Genomic DNA, 21,607 nt, shown 5'->3' on the forward strand with positions numbered 1-21,607 from the left:
TTACACGGTCGCGCCACTTTCACGATTCGCTAAAGTATGTCAAATTGGACGTACGGTTTCACGGAACGGACCAGCTGTACCGTTCGTGATTTCGGAACCGTGTGCTTGAAAAACGACTCGCTAAAACTCCCTAATGGCGTTTGAAGCAGACGATTTTTCCTCGCAGCGGAGATGGGCTTTTCGGGTTGGCCGGAGCGGGTCACGTGAATGGTGTGACGTCGCCGTGTCGTCTGCTGCATAATGCCGCTCAGGCAATTTTTTAAAAAAAAGTCAGGTCCTTGCGGGGCACAAAACTTAGCGCAAATTATTCTAAAATGTTCCATTATTATGTCAAAAATCATTGCGATTCCGTACATTCGCACAATACTGGAGAAACAACGATTTTCTCGCGTTCTCCATGCATTTGTGACCGCAGTTGGAACCTCCGGGCGTTCGCCGCTAGTCGCCGAGAGGCGGCGTTCTAGATTGCGCTACTGGCGCTACTCTGCTCCGAAGGAGCTATATAGTGCTCTACCCTGACCTATGCCCTGGCCAACTAGTTCCCAGAGTGCAACGCGCGCAGTGTTGCTTGCACGGATTTATGGAAGTAGTCCCAAATCTGCGAGCGCTCGCTATTTCCATGAGCAGTGGTTATCAAAACAAGGTACCTAGGAAAGGTGGCGCAAGCTACCGCCCATTATCAAGGGTATAACAGTACAGTCCAGGTCCACAGAGCCGTTAGCCAGGTTACACGGCTCTGCCAGGTTCGCCAGGTTAGCATCTGTCCATCCATCGATCTTTTCTCAAAGTGTCTCGGGTGGGGCTGGGAAATGCTTGAGGATGTGAAAATGCTCCAATTTCTCCGAGTTTACCAAAGTTTCAAGGTTTCTTCACGATCAGTGTGTTCAAGAAAAGCCCACGCTGGGGCAAGCCAGTGACCCTGTCCGGTTGCAACTACGGTGAGCACGATTTGCTTCCTTTGGCCATCAGAATGTTTTCTCGGCAAACCTTGTCGTCTTCAGCATTACGGCGACAAAGCCGTAATGCTGATAGAGATGTCCTCATCAGCGAAGACCAACAATGGTCACAGATTGGACATGACGATTGCATCAACAGACGGCTCAAACTTGGCACGATGCGGAGCGCTGACTCAGTACTCATTTCCAATTCGTCCAGCGACGGCTTTCTCTGGTGCCTCAAAAGCTCAAAAGAGCCGGGTCGAGACCGAGTATCCGACCCCTCCCCGCATTAATATTTTAGAATAGAGCGTGTCACCCTTCGAAATTTTTATTATATATATATATATATATATTTTTCTTTTTTTTTTTTTTTTTTTTGCAAAAATAAACTATGCATTGTCGAGCGCTTAGTTTGCGTCCAAATGTGGCCCTAGAGGTCCAAACCTGAGGCCAACGTTCCAGAACCAACCGTTATCTCGAAAGTTGTGAGTGATTTTTTGAAAGTTTCGATAGACAAATGCTGGCTGCTGGAGCCGTTGAATAAATGGAGCTGAATGGCGCAAGTTACTGAAAACGTATTTTGAACAAGATATCGGTTGGTTCTGTAATTTTGGCATCCGGTTGGGACCTCTAGAGCTACATTTGGGCCGAAACTGAGCATACAGCGATGCATAGTTGACTTTTGCGTTTAAAAAAAGAGTAAAGCTATACGCACCCCGGAGTGCGCTTCGGACGGAAATGGCTATACGCACTCCGCTTTTCTCGTAAAAAAAGAGTGGACACAACGAGATTCCTAAGCGGTGCCATGGCATAGGGGTTAGGATGTCCGTTCATACGCAAGTGGTCGCGGGTTCGATCCGCGGTAAACCAACTTTTTTTTTTTTTTTTTTTTCTCAAACATTTTGTTTTGTAGGCATTTGGCGATATTTCCTTTTTTGCGATGAACAGTAAAAAAAAAAAAAAAAATCGAATATTTTCGAGAAACTTCGCAGAACTAAATGGTAGCGGACTCCCTTTCCGGAGGTGCGATCGGGGACAGCGGGGCTTGGATTGCCGGCTGGACGCCGCGAAGCGGCGTGTACTGGTTACGCTTTGTAATTAGCAGCCGATACTGTCGCCGCGAAGCGGCGTGAATGCAGGCGGGGGGCTGTGTTAACGAGCGCCCCAGTGATTCACGCGCCGTTCGAAAAGGGTGGCCCGAGCGGCATGATCTCTCGGAGGAGTGCGTATAGCCATTTCCGCGCGAAGCGCACTCCGGAGTGCGTATAGCCTTACTCTTAAAAAAATCTAAATTTTTTTTTTTAACTTACTGTATTAGGGGAGGGGCGGTTGGCTTGCTCTAAAAGTGGTTCTCATGAAATTTTAGTATGAGAAATGCACCACCTAAAGACACCTTTGTGGAAAGTTTATTTCAACACTGTCTGTTGGCTTATTTATATTTTTTTTAAGCCGGTAGAGGGCTTTAGAACCCATAGTAGAATGGGGTTGAGGAGTAATAGCCTGGCATCAGCAGTGCACACATATTGCATTGTAAAGCACCTTTCCATTGTAGCAAACTGGAAATTCCAGATATCTCATTATTTCCTCAATGAGTGTTCAGTCCTTTAGTACATATGCTTTCCCTTTAAATCGCTTGTAACACAAAATTTTTATTGCCATTTGTTGCTTCTGATGTTCGTAAATTGTTGATTTCTCTCATTGTGAATAATGCAGCTACCATAAGTGCCTTTAAATTCGGACAGCTGGGAGAATTATGCTCTGTGCTCTCATAGCTACCAAAGGCCTGTATGTAGCCTTTGATAGCTATGATACGTAGCTAGCCTCACAAATGCAAATAACGACAAATGAACTGTGCAAGCTGCTGCCATTGCCAGCATCTCATAGTCATTGTTCAGTTGTTGGAGTGTACATGTGCTGGCTGTCACTTGCAATAGATAGTCATACTTGAAATTTTAGAAATTTTGTGCATTTTGAGATTCATTGTGCACAGAACAAATAGCTCTTGGCACTCAAAATGACCACGCAGCAAAGCTTTTGTTCCCCTTCCCTCTTTCAAAATAAACGTAGGATAACAAAAAAAAAAAAAAAGATGAATTTTTGATCAAAATGAATAAAATTTTCCAATGGATCCCAGAGATTTAGAGCTGATAGCAACATTATTAAATTTCTCTGATTTAATATGGAGGCATTTAATTTCATGTTGCAGCTCTAGGCAGTGGAAAACTAGACACATGGGGGAGCTGTTTCTCCTTTTCCTTAGTCTTGGATCTCCATCGCAGCCCATACCAGTTGAAGCCTTATTATCTAGCTTTCAACTATTTCTGGGGTTGTCAGGTTTGACCAATCATAGGAATTTATTGTGTTCTCAATATTTTTGTTTATGTTGTCCAAATCCACTATTAATTGCACAAACAACCCTGAAATCAAAAGGATTTGCAATGGTTTGCCCAGTGCTTTTAGTTATAAAACAAATTGTATCTAGTTTTAGGAACCTACTGCAATGACAAAGTGATCTAAGATAGTGACAGTCAAATATGACAGCATTTATTTGCTCACGTTATAGGACTGCTTTAAATTTTTTAGGTTTCTCAACTTCTACCTGGAACAACAATGGCACACACCTGAGGGAAAAGAACTTTCAAAGGAGGAAGTACTTGCTTGTCAGAAAGTAATTGGACGTTGCCTATCACAGAGGCTGATGGACATTGCCCGTGACCACCTCGCTCGGAATGCCTGGCTACAGATATGATGGGTATTTACTTTCAGTTTTACCAAACCTACATTTATGCGTCTTTACAATTAACAAGCCATAATTTTAGGTCAGCAAAGCTGCCATGTTCATTTATCATGATGATACCATACACATGCTTTAAGGAGAAAGGGAAATAGAGACATTGATGAACTGGCAGCATGAGCATTTATTGAAGGTCCTCAAGAACCACGACGGTTGCAGCGGTGGGCTCAGTAAAGTGGGAGAGAAAAATGAGGTAGCTGACCAAAAGTGAGAAGGAGAAAAATGACCTAGAAGATGGGAAACTGAGTGCTGAGATTTAACCCTAGACCACAAAGAGGTGTGTTGTGGTTGTTGACAGAGACATGCAATTACAGGGTCTAACAAGCTAAGAAACGGGGCTTCTATGTTTCCAGGAAAACTACACATGTTAAAAGCCTTAATTATCTGCACACCTTATGCCACTAGTCATTCCGTTAGAAATAGACATTTTCTCTCTGCAATTCTCACCTCGAATAGTACATCTCTCTCCACAACTACAGCCCACCTAGGTCTGAAGTCATTTGTCTGCCCACTTTCCTGTCTTCTAGGTCACTTCCTTCTGACTTATTCCCTCCTTTTTTTCTTACTTACCGCCCAATCTTTTCTTTCTTCAATCTTGCCGCTTAGGCAACTGTTGGCATGGGGCTCATTCCACGCCAAACATCCCAGACGTTACGCTTGACCATTTCCCATTTTAAAAAGAAAATTCATGGCTCTTTACCCCAAAGTCCGTAACCTTTTCCTAAAATACTTGGAATGAAGAGCGTGCTGGTAGGGGTAAAATATAATTAAAGGAAAAACAGAAAAGACCTTTTATGTTGTTTCCTTATTTATATGTTCCCTAAAATATTTTTGCCGAAAACATTTTTTTTACGGCGTGAGCGTGTCTTTATTTCTTAAATGGGCATACAACTAGGCATTCAATAAAGGAGTGAAAGTCTAATTTTTTTCAAAATGCCTCGGATTTTATTTTATGAAATTCGAATGGCTTTTACCTTGCTATGTTGTGATGTTTATGCAACTTTAATTGTTAAAATAGTTTTAGAAACCTCATCAAAAACCTTTTTTTTTGCAATTTTCTTAATCTTTTTTGTTTAATTATCGCTCTGCACCTGGTATTTATAAGTTTTTTTTGCTATTGAAAGCCCTGTAGACATTTTACAAATAAAAAAAAAAATGTTTGAAGCCGCATAACGAAATACCTCATGGGAAAAAAAAAATATTCTAAAGTTGTGAAAAAGTCTTTCTTTTTTTTTTTTGCCTAAACATGCATTTATTTTATTATGACGTTGTCAGAGTACAAATGTGAAAGATACCGACATTGGAAGAAGAGTTTGTCTTTAATTTCTGAAAGTTTATTCAAAATAATCTTTTTTCTAAAGCAAGAAAAAAAAAATGTTGAAGATGAGTTGCCTTTGTTGCAACCTGGCATTGTTTCTTAGCGCCTCTTCACCGCACTACACGCCACCTTACACGAGAGTTGAGAAACTTTGCGATCATGGAAGGCATTTGTTGGTTTAGAATGTGATTTTCGCATAGGCTTCTTTCTACACATGCACATTTTTGACTCGCAATTGCCTCACATATATTGTCACTGTCTACAGCTAAAGAGGTACCGCGGTTTGCCGCGGTCGCTTCCACTTGTCCTTCTTTTTGGCTGTAACGCACACAACAGTGGATATGGTGTGATAATCATAAACGCTGTCACTGCATAGCTGGCTTCTTTCACCCTTTGTACCAGTGTCGGCTCTCCTCACTTTGAAACTTGATGCCTAACGGCCTCACATCGCCTAAAAGAAAGTTATTCCCTCAGGAAACGCAATGTCGACCAAGTGAGATCCCTACTGGCATATTGAAAGGAATGAACCGACAGTAAGGAAGGGCAAAAAACTAGGGGTATTGTTTCGGACGACCACTAATTAGTAGCAATCGGGAATCTAGCCAAGAAATTTTATTTTTTGTAAGAGTATGGTGACATATTGATGTATGGAGCAGGTCACTCGGCACAGGCAAGTCATCCTGCAGTTGATGCGGATGCTGATGAGGGTAAGCAGGAAATTCTAATTGTTGATGATGATTCTTTTAGAGCGCAGCTCTTAGGCGCCCGTTTCTGGCGTGAGCGGCGTCCCCGTCGCCATAACCGCGCGTTGCATTTTGGGAAAATTTTCCCGCTAAATCTAGCGGAAAAATTTCCCCACTAAATCTAGCGGAAAAATTTCCCTGTTAAATCCAGCGGAAAAATTTCCCCGCTAAATCTAGCGGAAAAATTTCCTCGCTAAATCTAGCTGAAAAATTTCCCCGCTAAATCTAGCGGAAAAATCTCCTCGCTAAATCTAGCGGAAAAGTTTTCCCGCTAAATCTAGCGGAAAAATTTCTCCGCTAAATCTAGCGGAAAAATTTCCTCGCTAAATGTAGCTGAAAAATTTCCCCGCTAAATCTAGCAGAAAAATCTCCTCGCTAAATCTAGCGGAAAAGTTTTCCCGCTAAATCTACAGAAAAAATTTCTCTGGAAGGCCGCGTGACCCCCACATGACCTCGGGGAGGGGGATCACGTGACCTTGGGGGTCACGTGACCTCAAGATGGGGCGGGGGTGGGGGTCACGTGACCCCTCCCCCTGGTCACGTAACCCCCCCCCCCCCAAAAAAAAAAGAAAAAAAAGAAAATGTCACCCTTAGTACCCTCCCCTCCTCCTCAAGAGCTGCACTCTAATTCAGCATTACAGGGAGCTGTAAGCGGCTTTTATTTTTTTTTTGTTAGGGGCGAAGCTCCTTAGGGGCTAGCCATGTTTGGCGTCGGGTGCTCGTGCTTCGCTCGTGAGTTCATGTGCTCACGAGCACGTGAGCACGTGTTCCTAAGGTTGTGTAAGGCAAAAAAAAACAAAAAAAAGCGCATCTTTACGTGGTGAATGATGTTGATTGGGGCGAAGCTCTGGTGGTGCTTGTCTGCGTAGACGCTGAGCCGCAGCATGCCGAGCCTTTCGTTCATTTTCATCCATGTCAGAAAGAGAATGGGTGGTATGGAATGTGGTTATATGCACATTTGAGCATTTGACCGCAGCGTGACATGGATGAAAACGAATGAAAGGCTCGGCATCCTGCGGCTCAGTGTCTACGCAGACAAGCACCACCAGAGCTTCGCCCCAATCAACATTTTCACAACATTGAGATGCAGTTGTTTTTCTAAATTAGGAGGATAGTTGTATTGTGTTTACTCATTTCTAATGTGTCGCCAACTCTGTTTAGTTGCTACGGTTCAATTCATGCCTTTTTCGAACCACCTTGACCGTAAAGAAAATTTAAGCTACATGTCATTTGTTCTGTTATGCTTATGCATACCTGCCAAGTTTTACGATTTTATCGTAAAGTGTCTGCTTTCCAGCGCTTTCTTGAGGTTATCGTATTAACAACAATATTTGTATAATTTTCCGCACCCCCCTGTAAAGAAAAAGATAATTTTGTTTAAGCTGCATCTCACTTGTTTACAAGTTGGGGTTGGCAACACTGGATAATGACTTGTATGCCAGGGGGCGCAGGCTACCGCTCCAGTGATGTAAGGGGTGGTATAGCCGCTACTGAGCTGAGCGTCTAACATCCATCCATCCATCTGAATCCAAAACTAGAAATCTCCTTTGTTGTGGCGAACGTTGTACGTTGTGTTACTGGAACTTTTACTCATGATCCCTTGAAACCATCTTTGCTACAAGATGGCGGGAAAAAAATACTTGCAAGTGTTTATTCCCAGCTATTTATCCGACTTTCCATTTCTGAAGACGTCGCGCAAGGGCGAAATGTTCACATTTTGTAGTCTGTCGCTGCGATGTCAACATTTCGCACGCTGGTCGCCGGGACATTCTGTCATCTGAATAGAAAAAAACACAAGGGCTCTGCAAATGTAGATGAAACCAACGAGAAGCTTGGAGGGTACTTTAGTCGATCAACGGATTACGACACTACCCGAGCAGAATGCCATTTACGACATTTTTGATTGAACACAACGTGCCGTTTACAGCGGTTGTGGAGACGTTAAAGAGCAAGAACTTTGCTCTTTAACGTCTTCGTTAAACCAGGCACAGGAGAAAGAGTTTTCAGCAAAGTGAAGGAGGCACACACGCAGTTCCGCTCCTCTATGTCGAAAAAGACTCTTGAACAGTTCTTAGTTGTGAGATGCAGCCAGTCTGGAAAGTGCCATGAACAAGTGTTCGACAACAACTTCCTAAGAGAAGCATATGCTGAAACTTCCTCAGTGTTGACCCAACCTTCTACTTCTAAAGAATAAGACATTTCGTGCAATGTATGATGTGTTTGTGCCCTAGTTGAGGCATTTTTCTTAACTAAACCAAGTTTTTGAAGTATAAATCAGTTTTCGTATTCCTTCACACAATAGTAGTGTTTTTTGGCATCCCCTGTAGTATTTTCATCATTGTAGCTTGGCAAGTCTGCTTATGTGACACCTATCCGAGTGAAAGTTGTAATAGTGCATTGATTTATCTGCAGTTGACCTGGTTCACTTGCCTGTCGCTAAACCAGCACGAAAAGTTTTTAAAGCTGAATATACCGGTTTGGATACAGTACTAGCCTATGTCTTGAGGGACCTGATTTTTATGTGCCTGCATTAAAGGGAAGATGGGGCACTTCTACATTTGAGAAATAACGCTTGAATTGCGTTCATTTGGCCTTTAGATTAACAGATATCAAAATTGTATTTCAATGCGACGCGCCGTAGAGCCATACGAGCAATTTCAAAATAGCACTGAAGCCCCGCCTCCCTAGCCTTGGGCAGCCAGAAGAGCCGTCGATGACGTCACGGACAGCGACTGTCTTTCACGTTTTTCTCGCGTTTACCAATACTTACGCAGCAAATGGTTTGGGTATTCGGGTTCACGGGGTAAAAATACACTAGAATTCACTTCTAACTCATTTTTTCCAAGAAGCTCCGTAGCTTCCCTTTAAGCGAATAGTTAAGAGGGCTTTCTTTTATGTGCAGTGCCTACCATCAAGATTTCTGGTTTGTTCGCAGAAGTTGAACTTCCTCCGTGCTTTCTTGGTTCATGTGGTTGCCACAAAATCACGTAGGCTAAGAAGCAGTTTCTGATTGATGCTTAAAGACCGACCAACGAAACCATATTCCGCAAGGTAGGAGAATGCCCCTCGCACCCTCCTCTTTTCATTCTCTCCCAAAAATCATGTGACGGCAGGGGCTTCCTTTGTGTCTGCTTTTTCTGTATGGATAATCCTCAAAAAGTGTGCAGTGAGCGGCTAGCTGCGAGCGCCACAACGACCTTGAGACGTCCAGGTGCAGGGGTGTGACATCTGCCCCAATTGCGCTAATCTGATACAAACCCAGTTTTCTGCGCCTAGTTGTGCCAAAAACGCGAAATTGGTCGAAATTGCGCCACACTGTGCCAAAAGTAACTCAAAAACGAAAAAAAATTTAGGGGCGGCACTAGATTTAGCGGGAAACGAGAGCTTGGTTGGCAACACTCAATCTCGTCGTAGTAAAGTACACGGCACGTGTACAGGGTGGCGCAAGCAACCGCCGGATTCAAAGATTTCAGCTGTAGTACCCTTCTATACCTATGATACGTGGTATTTTCTCCCCTCTTCCTACTACTTTACGCTGTCATTTGTGACTGCATGCTACCGGTGCGCTGTCACGCGGTCTTGCTGTCTGGCCGCGAGAGGTACGTTGCACAGGCTATCAAGATGAGCTAACAAAAATTTTCCTTTCGTTTTGAGAGTAAACCTTTTCTTAAAAGTGCTATTGAGCGCCTCCATTGTGTAATTGTTCATTTGCATCCGTTATCTCGTCAAAATGGATGGCGCCGTCGCCGTGAGTACTTTCGGTTATCGCACACTTGCTTCCAGTGCGTGAGCAATCGAATGAACCGGTCACACCCGTATTTGGCGTGCATGCGCTGCTCATAATTTTCCTATCATTTCACTATTTACCTTGTGACTCACTTTTGTGGGGAGTTTTTTTTTTCTACCTGCACGGTGCTTTCTACGAGCGTGCATAGATGTCTAGTTGTAGTAAACCGTGCTTCCCTGTTCATGCTTTTGAATCACCGCTTTAAAAGGTTCTGCACTACAATTAAAAAAATTAAAAAAAAAAAAACGGAAAAGGCAAACGCTAGTTTCGTGCGCATAGATGAGGACAGGAAACACAGGCTTTCTGCAAAGTTAGGTGGGTACCAGGTACCTCAGGCTTATGAGGTACCTGGTACCCACCTAACTTTGCAGAAAGCCTGTGTTTCCTGTCCTCATCTATGCGCACGAAACTAGCGTTTGCCTTTTCCGTTTTTTTTTTTTTAATTTTTTTAAATATATTTTATCTTGGTACGTATCAGCTCTGATAACTTATTAAAACCAGGGTGGACAAAAATAATGATTGAAAAAGAAAAATCTGATTTATGTGATTTATATTATTTTTTATGATTTCAATAGATGAAATCTGCTCTAACATTTTCTGCTCCTAATCTGCTCCAAACTGTAGACTTTTGTGCTTCGAAGTTGCTCCAAAATGCATAAACTGCTGCTTCAAAACAAGAATTTTGTCTCCAAAGCTGCTCCAAAATCCAAATTTTTCTACTCCAAAAATTGCTCCATAACCTGTTTCACCTGTCTCACCCCTGCAGGTGTCTTCCCTCGTCGACGCGGGCACGCTCAATCCGCGAGATTGAGGAAGCCAGCACGACCGAACGCTTTCTCTCAAGAGCTGCAGGTCCGAGGCCGCTCGGTCGGTGGAGATCGAGGGGTCGTGGCGGTATGCTGGGTTCGTACCAGCAGCCGCTCGCTGGCATCGCGCGGCTGATGGAACCGTTCCCGTGTCTGCACAAGGATTGGCCTGCGCAACAAAAGGTTCAGGTCGTCGATAATACATTTATTTCCCAAACTTATAAATCAAGTGGCTTTCGCTAATCTCTTTATTACTGTTTGAAACACATCTCCTCTCATAGGTTGTTCATCCCATTTTGGACTTTCTCGCGTATTTATTCGTCGTTACCTCTGCCTGATGACTGTTTTATAACTTGATAAAGACCTTTAAATATTTGCACGGGCTTGCGCGATGAACGCTGTCCCGGATTTAATATTGGAAAGATTGGCGTCAGGAGGGGCTAAACAAGCAAACCGAAATTCTTGCTTCTAATGAAGACGGCACGATCATAAGATAGGAAATCCTCCAGGCCGGGAATGTTTGTGCAAAGTGATTAAATTATTTACATCTAATTTGACATGCACTATAAATCTGGTACTTTCTCTTAGAAGCAACATGTTAGTGCACATGAATCCTCCCAGCGTCTTGCCTTCTAATCGCGTGGAAGGAAAATTGAAATATCCCAGGCATGATCTGTGCAGAAGCCTAGGTTCATTGGTCGCCTACTATTTCTACAAACTCTCTGGCAAAATCACTACCATATAGCCTGGTGTCCTTTATCCAAGAAGCGAGGTTTTGATAGAATTTCGTTGCTCAGCCACTATGTTTTCGTAGTGGCGCGAAGGAACAAAAAAAGAGAGAGAGGAAAGCAACGGTTTTTGCAGGCTGATATTTTTTTTTGCAATTGCAATATTTTATTGTGTTTAGGTATGCTTTTGTGGTGTAAACAATCTTACGCACTTCCCACAAATATTTCATTGTCAACGACAGTTGTTAAAGTATTACGCAGTGCCTCGGGTGCTTTGACCTTACGCACTAGAGCGTCACAGGAGCGAGTATTTCTGCAAAATAAATACGAGGAGCTATTTCTCCCTTTGAATCCATCACTTTTGTGGAATCACGACGAACACACTTTCACCATGAAATCGTAACAAATAATGATTGATGATGAAATTGATTGGGTCCCAACAGTGGAGCCCCATTATTTAGGTTGCAAATAAACTGGGCGTCAATCATGCGATGTGTTTACTTCCACGTTTGAATGTGTTGAGAATGAGTAGCCAAAAAACGCCGTCTGCAGGCTGCTTCCTGGAGTGGCCTGATATCTCCAAAACTCGGGAAAGGGGGGGGGGGGGGGGGGCGAGAGAGAGAAAGGGGTGGATGTAGTGGGAAGGTGATCATATTTATTCTCACTTAGGAGAGTCGCCGGTCCTTAAAATGTCGACTCGCCCATAACGGGAAAGCCTGTAGGGCCACATGTATAGTAACCATGAGTAAAATGTGGTATACAGCTATGTTACTGAGAAGTTGCAATAGAGCAAACGATGGGGCATTGTGGAGGCAAGTGAAGCAAAGACCTATCTTATGATCGTGCCGTCTTCATTAGAAGCAAGAATTTCGGTTTGCTTGTTTAGCCCCTCCTGACGCCAATCTTTCCAATATTAAATCCGGGACAGCGTTCATCGCGCAAGCCCGCGCAAATATTTAAAGGTCTTTATCAAGTTATAAAACAGTCATCAGGCAGAGGTAAGGACGAATAAATACGCGAGAGAGTCCAAAATGGGATGAACAACCTATGAGAGGAGATGTGTTTCAAACAGTAATAAAGAGATTAGCGAAAGCCACTTGATTTATAAGTTTGGGAAATAAATGTATTATCGACGACCTGAACCTTTTGTTGCGCAAGCCAATCCTTGTGCAGACACGGGAACGGTTCCATCAGCCGCGCGATGCCAGCGAGCGGCTGCTGGTACGAACCCAGCATACCGCCACGACCCCTCGATCTCCACCGACCGAGCGGCCTCGGACCTGCAGCTCATGAGAGAAAGCGTTCGGTCGTGCTGGCTTCCTCAATCTCGCGGATTGAGCGTGCCCGCGTCGACGAGGGAAGACACCTGGACGTCTCAAGGTCGTTGTGGCGCTCGCGGCTAGCTGCTCATTTCGCGCTTTTTGAGGATTATCCCTACAGAAAAAGTCGACACAAAAGAAGCCCCTGCCGTCACATAATTTTTCGGAGAGGGTGACAAGAGGAGGGCGCGAGGGACATTTTCCTACCTTGCGGATTATGGTTTCGTTGGTCATCTTTAAAGCCTGGTGGGCAAGGAATCAACGGCTGCTTTTTCTTCGCTCAGGGGCCGAAAGCGGAGAGAAAGGAGCCGTCAATCTGTGCCTGTCAGGTGAAACATTAGGAATGAGTAGTCACGACACAACTATCCTTCTAGTTTAGAAAATAAAATAATTTCCTTTTTAACTTCATCAGCATCCGCACGAACCGCAAAATGACTTGCCTGTGCCGAGTGACATGCTGCATCCATCAATATGTCACCGTACTTTGTTTGGCATATTTTTGATTCCAACTAGCCAGTGGTTGTTCGAAACGATACCTCTCTTTTTTTCTGTCCTTTCTTACCCTTGGTCCTTTTCTTTTAAAATGCCAGTAGTGACCTCGCTCTATCGATATCGTATTTCTTGAATAGAAGTCCCAGTCAGGCGATGCCAATGCTGTTAGGCATAAATGAAGTATCAAAGTGAGGAGAGCTGATATCGAAACAAAGGGTGCAACAACCCTGCCATGCAGTAGCGGCACATAGGATTATCACACCATATCCGCTTTTTGCATTACAGCCGAAAAGAAGAATCAGTGGAAGCAGCTGTGGCAAACCGCAACGCGTTTTTAGCTGTAAACAGTGACTGTATATGCAAGTCAAGAATGCACATGCGTAGAACCCCCTGCGAAAATCACTCCCGACTAGCAATTAGGCTGGGGGGGGGGGGGAGCTCTATCCCGAAAGAGCACCAAAATTCAAGATGGCAACGACAAAATTTTTTTACCAGAAAAAGAAAAAAAAAAAAAGCGCAGTGTACACGGATTTAGTATTTTATTTATCTCTGAGAACATAGACTTTATTAGGCCAAAGATTTGTCACTGCTATGTTAATCACTTTCAAAACCACCAAAAGACTCCTCAGAGTCTGTCACAAGAAAAAGTTTGCAGCATTCCGCAGACTATGTGCCGTTGGCTATTTTGACAACCTCTTCAGAAAGAAGCCGGTTGCCAATGGCTCATTCTGCACTTCTTTCGCGCTCGAGGTATGAGTGCATCCTCCACGTTTTCTCTGTACACCGGCGTGCCGTTACTTAGCTTTCGTCGAAGTTTGACTTTCTGGTAGTTTGGCTGTAGCAAATTTTCAAAATTCTTGTCCCATTCCCGTATCCGGTAGAGCTTGATGTGTCGAGACGTCAGGTGTATGTTTTTCCCGTTTTCACAATGCCATTGGACGACCTCAATTTTCTTTGCCGCTGTGAAAGAATGCATAGCCGACCTGACAACCCCAAAACAAAGCGACAGTGGTGCATGGCGACCGGGCAGATAGGGCTGCAAAGTAGGATTGGATTGGATTCTTGGACTGAATTTCGCAGGCCAGTGTTGCCTGGGCACAATCAGGCTGGTACGTGATACGGGTGTGGTGCGGGGAGGGGGGCGCTTTCCCGGAACAGCGAGGAAATGTGAAATTGGCAGTGAAGTTGGGGGGGACACTTGCTCAGAATTTCACGGTAAGCTTAAATTGTATCTTCATATTTTCTAATCTCTTTTATGCCTAAAAATAGTGCAACCAAATACTTCCCTAGGGTGCTGTGGGAGGAGGGTGAATACACCTTACTGGGCACTGTAATGCAGTGGCTTTGGGACTGACAGATTTGACGTCGTTTGTGTGGCTGGATTCGCCGAAGCCTGGGGTTTCCACCTTAAATTGGGTGAGGTGGCTGATGTCACCTATCATAGTGGAATACCAGGCAATCGGATGTTTTTTGTTGCCCATGGAGCTTGTTTTTGAAACTTAAGGGGGGACATTGGCTAGAGGTCAAACTTTTGAACTACTCAAGTGATCGGAATGAAATTTGCAGGGGAGATTTAGCTTCAGATGTAGGTGTACTGTGCAAACTTTCAGCTCTCTAGGACAAATTTACATACCTGCATAAGATGATGTGTCACTTTTCATTAAGGAATCTATGATATGCAAATCAAGCTATTAAGCACCATTTTGACTGCTTGAATATAAAGTGGGGGATATGGGACCTCAGGCTATCTAGTTTCAATAACTTAAATGTAAATATTTCAGAAAGAGTTATTACCTCAAACTATGAGATGCATATCTGTCATCTGTCAATTTTTGAAAACTTATGTTTTTTCTCACTGAGGACTTCAACTTAAAACAAAATAAAGTAGATAGCCCGATTCCTGAGTAAATTTCAGTTCAGAAACATCTTGAATGTGGTAACAGAATACTTTCACCTTCGAACAAAAGATTCCTTCGTATGAAATTTGCAGCAAAAAGTAGAACTGAGAAAAATGCATTCAAACATTGAGCTCCTGTACTTTGTTACTGCCTCACAATGCGTTGAAAATATTTTATATCAACGTAACTATTTGGCGTATGGTCATCAAATTTGGTGTAAAGGTGTATAATTAGTTTCTAAAACTGAAAACCTTAAAATCAAAAAATGAATTTTTTCAAAAAAATTTAAAATTTAGGCCCATTAAAACAACATACAATGGTTCATCTGGTGAATCAATTAAAATTGTGGCCACCCTCTGTATTGGAAAAAATGACCAGAGTTGATTTCATCTCATCAAATTGACGAGTTGTGTGACATGTGGACAAGTAAAGGAGAAAGACATTAGCTGGCTCAGAGCGTGTGAAAGGGTAGCACTCGATTGCCAGGCCTGCTCAGATAAACATGCATTTTTTTTTTGTCAAGCCTGTCTTGTCCTTGGAGGTGAGCTGTATGCACCGATTCTTACTGACGTCTGTGCAATGTGCGCCGTCAGTAATGTACCACTTGCGCATTGCAGAAGAACACTGGCTGGTGGTAATGTTGGTGTGGGAGTCTGTGTGTCGCACCATCAGGAGAGAATTTGGCACGCTAGATAAACTGTAATAGAAGCGAGTGAAGTAGGCTGTACATTTGCTCTAGAAACATGTTTAGTGCAATATTCATTCTCACAAAAAATGTTACCTTCGTCTACCAGTTTCAAGTTTGAGTCAATTTCATTGCAACAAGTGTACGGCTGTTCTCTTTAGACCTCATACCAATTGTCATTATGACAAGCAAACAAAGCAATGCATTATCTTTTTATGTTTATTTTTTTTTTGTTACTATGAGAATTTACGAAATAGCTAACTTATTGCAAATGTTTTCAGTCATCTTGAACACTACATTTGCTTACCACTTTTGAGTTTAATGACGAAAACACCATTTTTATTGCCCGGTTGTGGTATGTTTATGCATGTTCTGTACAGTTGTGCACTGTATCGTTTTCACTGGATATATCTGAAAATGTTTATGCAAAGTAGTCATAATGAACAGTGTATAGGGTGTTTTCACTGACGTGATTTCGTCCACCATTTTGTTGTTGCGATCTGTGTGGAATGTGCCAAACTCGAGCATTTCAAGGATTTACATGCCTTCTCAAATGCGTAGAGCACCGCTGACATCATTTCAACCGGTTACGATGTAATCCTTCAATGTAGTAAATTTGTTTCAAAAACCAAACTAACAACAAAATGGCGGATTGACGTCATGCGCAAACAACCTATAGTAGAGTGCCTTGAATGCATTTGTGACTGCTGTCTTTGGCCATCCTATGCTGCTTATGCATTTAAGGTAGCCCCAAAATGGTGACAAATTATGTCGCACGAGCTGGATGCTGTGTTATGTCGCAATCCTAATGGTTGGCCCTATGTGTTCCAGCGAATAATAGGAAACACAAGTGTCGCTCTTGTAGCGTCCCAACTCCTGGCTGCTGAATCTTCCATGGACTATCAAGCTGGAGACGAGCTACAGCACAACAGGGGCCTACCGCACCCGCCTTCTGCTGCTCTACCACCACCAGGATCGTGGCATGGAACAGCATGACACTTCTATGACGTTGTCAGGCAAAGATAGAGGGAACTAAAATAAAGTGACGATGAGCATAGCACTCGAGAACATGTTCCAGGCACCATTAGAATGTGCTAGTAGAGGCCCATTGATGTAGCCCATTAGAATGTCCCAGTAAGGGCAAATACATCAGTAGGCCGATATTGGACCAATACACAAACATGCCTCTACTGAACCAAACACACAAATAGGCCTCTAATAAACCAATACACCAGTAGTCCTCTATTTGACCAATACACCAATGGGCCTCTATCGGTACTATAGGACCCACCTACTTTTTACAATAGGAATCTACTGGTCTATCAGTTTACTGGTTTATTATTGTAATTTTTGCTGGGGATGTGATAGCACTACATCTTTTATTGCATATGTTCTAATGTTAGCTGCATATGTTATGAGCCTTACATATTGTTTACAGGTGTACTTTGAAAATATTGAGGTCAGTGCCATTTCTAACTCCAAACCCTCGATTAAGTAATCTTGTTCATTATTTCGAGCAAAAATAAATTATTAAATTTAGTTCAGTTGTACCACAGCTGCTGCCCTTGCCAGGGAGAATTTATTTGAGGAAGTATAATATATGTACAGTATAGACCACTTACAACGTAACCGCTTATAGTGCAGGACCGGGTATAACGCGGTTTTTTTAAACCACCGGTTCGCCTCCCATAGAACTTCATGTATTTACATACCGCTTAAAATGCAGGCGCGCGAAGGGAAATACCGGCTATAGTGCGGTTTTTGGCACAGCCCGCCGACCGCGCCGACGACCGGAGCAGCGGGCACGCTTCCTTGTGCGACACTAGATAACGGCGCTGACGGCGCGGGGCGAGGATGTTGCTCGAAGAAGTGGGGAGAAGCGAAGAGAGAGGTTTCAGTCGCCGTAGCCACCGTAGCGACAGAGGGACGCACGCACGTGTCGTTCACGTGCATGCGTACCTCCGCTGCGTTGGAAACAAAGAAACAAACAACCGCACCGACAGACCAATCGCAGATCGAGGAGAAGTGTTCGCGCGCGTTGCGTACCGGTCGCGGGCCGGCTGCTTCTCCGTAAACATGGTGTCGGTTGTGATCGTCGTCGTAGACGGAGTTCATCTCATTGTTCTGCGTAAAAGCGCTATCCTTGACTGTGAATTTTCGTTGTGTGTCGCTATGATAACCCAGCACGTACTAGAAGGGAAGACCCACCTACTCGTGCAGCGATGCCGTGGCGGCGCTCTCAAGACCGCAGAAACGCCCGTGTCGTCGTGTTTGTTTACTTCGACTACAGTGGTGATTTCTAAGCATTTGTGACCTCAAACATCGCCCGGATTTCTTATTTGGCGCATTTCATGCGTGTGCTAAAGTTCAAGGTATTACTGGCGCGTACCGTATGAAGGATGCGAATTTTCACGCGTTTTCATCTCCGGAGAAAAGTGATTAGGGTTAGCAATCCTGAACGCTCGCAACGTCCGTCTGCAACCCGCGACGCCGTTAAAAGGCTGCGCCAGGCAAAAGCCGCTAATTTCTTTCAAAATGTGTGACACACTTGAGACATAACTGTCCTAGTCTGGTGAAATAAAGACTTTCCTCAAACTAAGCTTTATTTTTCATCGAACATAAAATAAATTCTTTTACAAGGGTAAGTTGTCTCATGGCATGTATTTTGGCCTGAAAAATTGATGTTTTGGTTATAACGCGGTACCGCTTATAGTGCGGATTTTCGCGACTCCCGCGACATACGTTATATGCGGTCTACACTGTAGTAGGGCCTCTCACCCTTGACATTTAGGCTGCTGCAAAACATGGCACCAGCTGTTTTGTGTGTTTTCTTTTTGAGGAACGTCTTTCCTGTAATATCCATATTCAGGATCATTATCACAGCGAAATCTCTGGAGTGCTGGACACAATTTATGATACTTGGCATGGCACGGGTATAGTATTATATCAGTGCCCGGCGTCACTATTTTCTAGCACCGTGTTTAATGCACACCTTTAATGCATACCCTGATGATGGCCTTAAGACAAAGTACATTGGATAGTAATCACCCTACGTAAACAACATTTACATGCTGGTCAATGTCTTTCATCAGCCTGTATACGTAAATATCCCCATTCGATAATAATAAACCTACGTGAAAAACGTTTACACGCTGGTACACATCTTTCATGAGCATTTATGTAAATATTCCACAGTGAGCATTAAAAATTGGCTGTATTTTCACATATGTTAGGAAATCTTGGACTATGTGAACACATGTAAAAAAAAAGTTCAGATGCATGTATGCCCTCTGCTATTGCAACTTATTTTCATCACACTTCCGGCACACCAAGGAAGCAATAGACAATGTGTTTGATTTTACTTCAAACAGACCTGTTTAGCTGTGCAATGTACACTAATTCGGTTTGTACAGGCGAGTTATATGGCTAGTGGGACATAATTAGCATGCCGTGATTTCGGATAAAACCGAAAAACTCAAACAAACATTTGCCAATAAAATTTTATAAAATTAGATTTATCCGATAAACTCACACTTTTGATGTCCCAGTGTAAAAAAGGAAAGGAAAAGAAAAAAACAAATGCGTAAGCATGCCTTTCCTTTATCTGCTGAAAAAAGAAGTTGTCTTTCTTGGTGGCTGCATGCGATGAGTGATAGGAACCTTTATCTTGTTGCATGGCGGTGTATATATCTGATGGGGATCGACAGTTTGCCGACGTTTGGTGTTATATTAAATCGGTTGAAACTTGGTGCTTGTCCTTGTCGTACGTGTCTTTTTTCGTCCTGTTTCAGTTCACGCCTTTTAACGTTTACATCTGTATTCTGTAACTGAGTTTTGTCACAACACAAGGTCACTGTTCCCAAGGAGAGGTCATTCCTGTTTTTTTTCGAATCTCTGATAGTTGACAAAAGACGTTTTATTGTTTATCTTGTCTAGGTTTGTTGAGGACAACTGGTTATTATACCTCTGGGTCACGACAAAAGCCACTGTTCCCGTTTGCAGTTTGAGCCATACTCTTTGTGCTCCTTAGTGGGGGGGAAGGTTTTGGTTTTTATAGAAGTAAAAAGTATGAACCAGTAGATTTTATGGGACAGTGTGCATGTGTCTGGGAGGGGGGGGGGGGGAAGGGAGCTGTCACTATCAGTACTGCACTTCATGCAGCCACAGGGTGAAATGGATGGGAAATGACTACATCTGGGTCTCTAGTGATTTTAGAGTATCAATGCCTGTTCCAGCAACACTTCTGTGTAACTTTTGTCATGGTAGAGTTGCGGTGTTAACAGTGGCAAAGACGCGAATGCCAAACCCAGCCGAATAAATATCATTTGATACAGGCACGTTCTTTTGAATTTAGCAGACATTTATGCCCAAATGGCATTTATTTTTATTTTCAATTTTCCGAAATTGGGATTACAGTGAAATTAAACTTTGATTTTCATGCATTGTAGAAGAATGGGTGTTAAATAGTAAAGTGGTAAATATAGACCGACACGCTGTTTACAAACAAGCACGTGTGTTCCCCCACACCAGGTGTGGGTACTGCGCGTGCACAGAAACCAAATTTGCGTGAGGTGAAAAGTCTGCGCATGCGCAGTGCTGTCAACAGCGCCATTGCAGCTGCGTGACTTCAGGGCCGCATGTGGGTCTATATGTTCTTTTTCCAGCTTTCCAAGTGTTGGTCCTGGAGAACCAGGCCAACATCATCACGCAGCTTACCGAGCTAAGGAAGAGTGTCGTGGCTACCTCAGCCACGAAGGTAGCAGTCGCGCTGCCTCCAGACGCCCCCACGCTCCCTGCAAGCACGTACGACGGCCTCAAGGAGGTCAACGCTTACGCTGCCTCGCAAGACAAGCTGGATGTTCTGGTGAGATTTTATGACAATTTCGGTGTATAGTTGCCATATTCAATGCGTAAATCATATTTGCACCAATTTCATGGTTCCCCGCCATCCTGGCAACTTAACTTTATCAGGTGCATATTTGTCCTGTGAATGACGGCATGTGTGTTTGTGATGAAACCCCATGGTTTGACAGAAGGGCAATGAGCCAGATTGTGTGCATGTTTCTATCTGTTCGTGAATTCATAGAAAAAAGCCTCAGTGCGGGAAAAAAAAATTGTTGTGCCCATTGTAATTTGTATTTTGGAATTGCAGTGGCTAAAATGTGCTTCAATTACAACTACAATTTAATTTTTATTCAGAAGTAATGAACCACAATAACGGATGTTTCAGGAAAGCAGTGAAGTAATGTTTTTTTTTTATTATTGTGAATTTTTTTACGAGCTGATGTTAGCGGCTGTCATCAGCTCATTGCGAAAAATGTATTGCGCCAATGGAAGAGCCCACTGTAATGAGACATGACTAAGACCTTTATGGTGATATCTTTCTCAATAATAGTGTGATATGGCTTTTGCTCTATTTAAACCAATCTGTGACATAAAAGGCAGGCAACCAAGATGGAACAAGCAAACTGCTGGGTGGCTTTGCAATGACTAAAAGCTATTTACTGTAAATGACTTAATTTCCACTAGCACCTAATTTTTACAACTTGCATAAATTAAAAAAAAATAGACCCAGCAAACATATTTTCCTGTGGTAACAAATCGATCCGTGCACTCATGCTTGTAGGTGATGGGCTGTGCCGTGCTTTTAGAAAGTAAAAAAGTTGTCGGGTATCAGTGTAATTGGTTGAGTTTTGAGTTTGACCAGATTCAACTTTTTCTAGCCTCTTGCGAAAAGTTTGACAAAGGTTCGATTCAGGTTTGACTGATATGCGCATGCGCGACAGGCTGGAACTCTACTTATGATTTCCGGTTGCTGGGCAATTCCATTCTCTTGAATAACGGTGTGCCACACCTGCATGAACTCGTCGTGGCTTGTAGACCCCGTCAAATGCCAACGACAATATCGCCATCCATGATGCAGTGTCGCTCAATGAAGTCATCAAAAAGGGAACGACGCATAGCCAATAGTTTGGACAAAGTTGACAGCGTCACAGGCACCAGGATGCATGATTTGACATGTGCAGAAGCATCATGTTCGATGGCCTTCAGCAGTTTGTTTACGACCAAGACAGCGTTGCTCACTTCTAGAGAGCGATG

At 43.3% G+C, this 21,607-nt stretch overlaps 1 long non-coding RNA gene across 1 annotated transcript; it reads left to right on the plus strand.

The window, feature by feature from the left end:
• Positions 1 to 615: 615 nt before the first annotated feature.
• Positions 616 to 16,565, plus strand: LOC115308573. The gene is made up of 3 exons (XR_003916540.4): positions 616 to 938; positions 3,522 to 3,690; positions 16,340 to 16,565. It is a non-coding gene; the product is annotated as an uncharacterized LOC115308573 (long non-coding RNA).
• The last annotated feature ends 5,042 nt before the right edge of the window (positions 16,566 to 21,607 follow it).

Source organism: Ixodes scapularis, unplaced genomic scaffold, assembly GCF_016920785.2.
Source record: "Ixodes scapularis isolate PalLabHiFi unplaced genomic scaffold, ASM1692078v2 PGA_scaffold28__5_contigs__length_5199819, whole genome shotgun sequence".
Lineage (NCBI taxonomy): Eukaryota > Metazoa > Arthropoda > Arachnida > Ixodida > Ixodidae > Ixodes > Ixodes scapularis.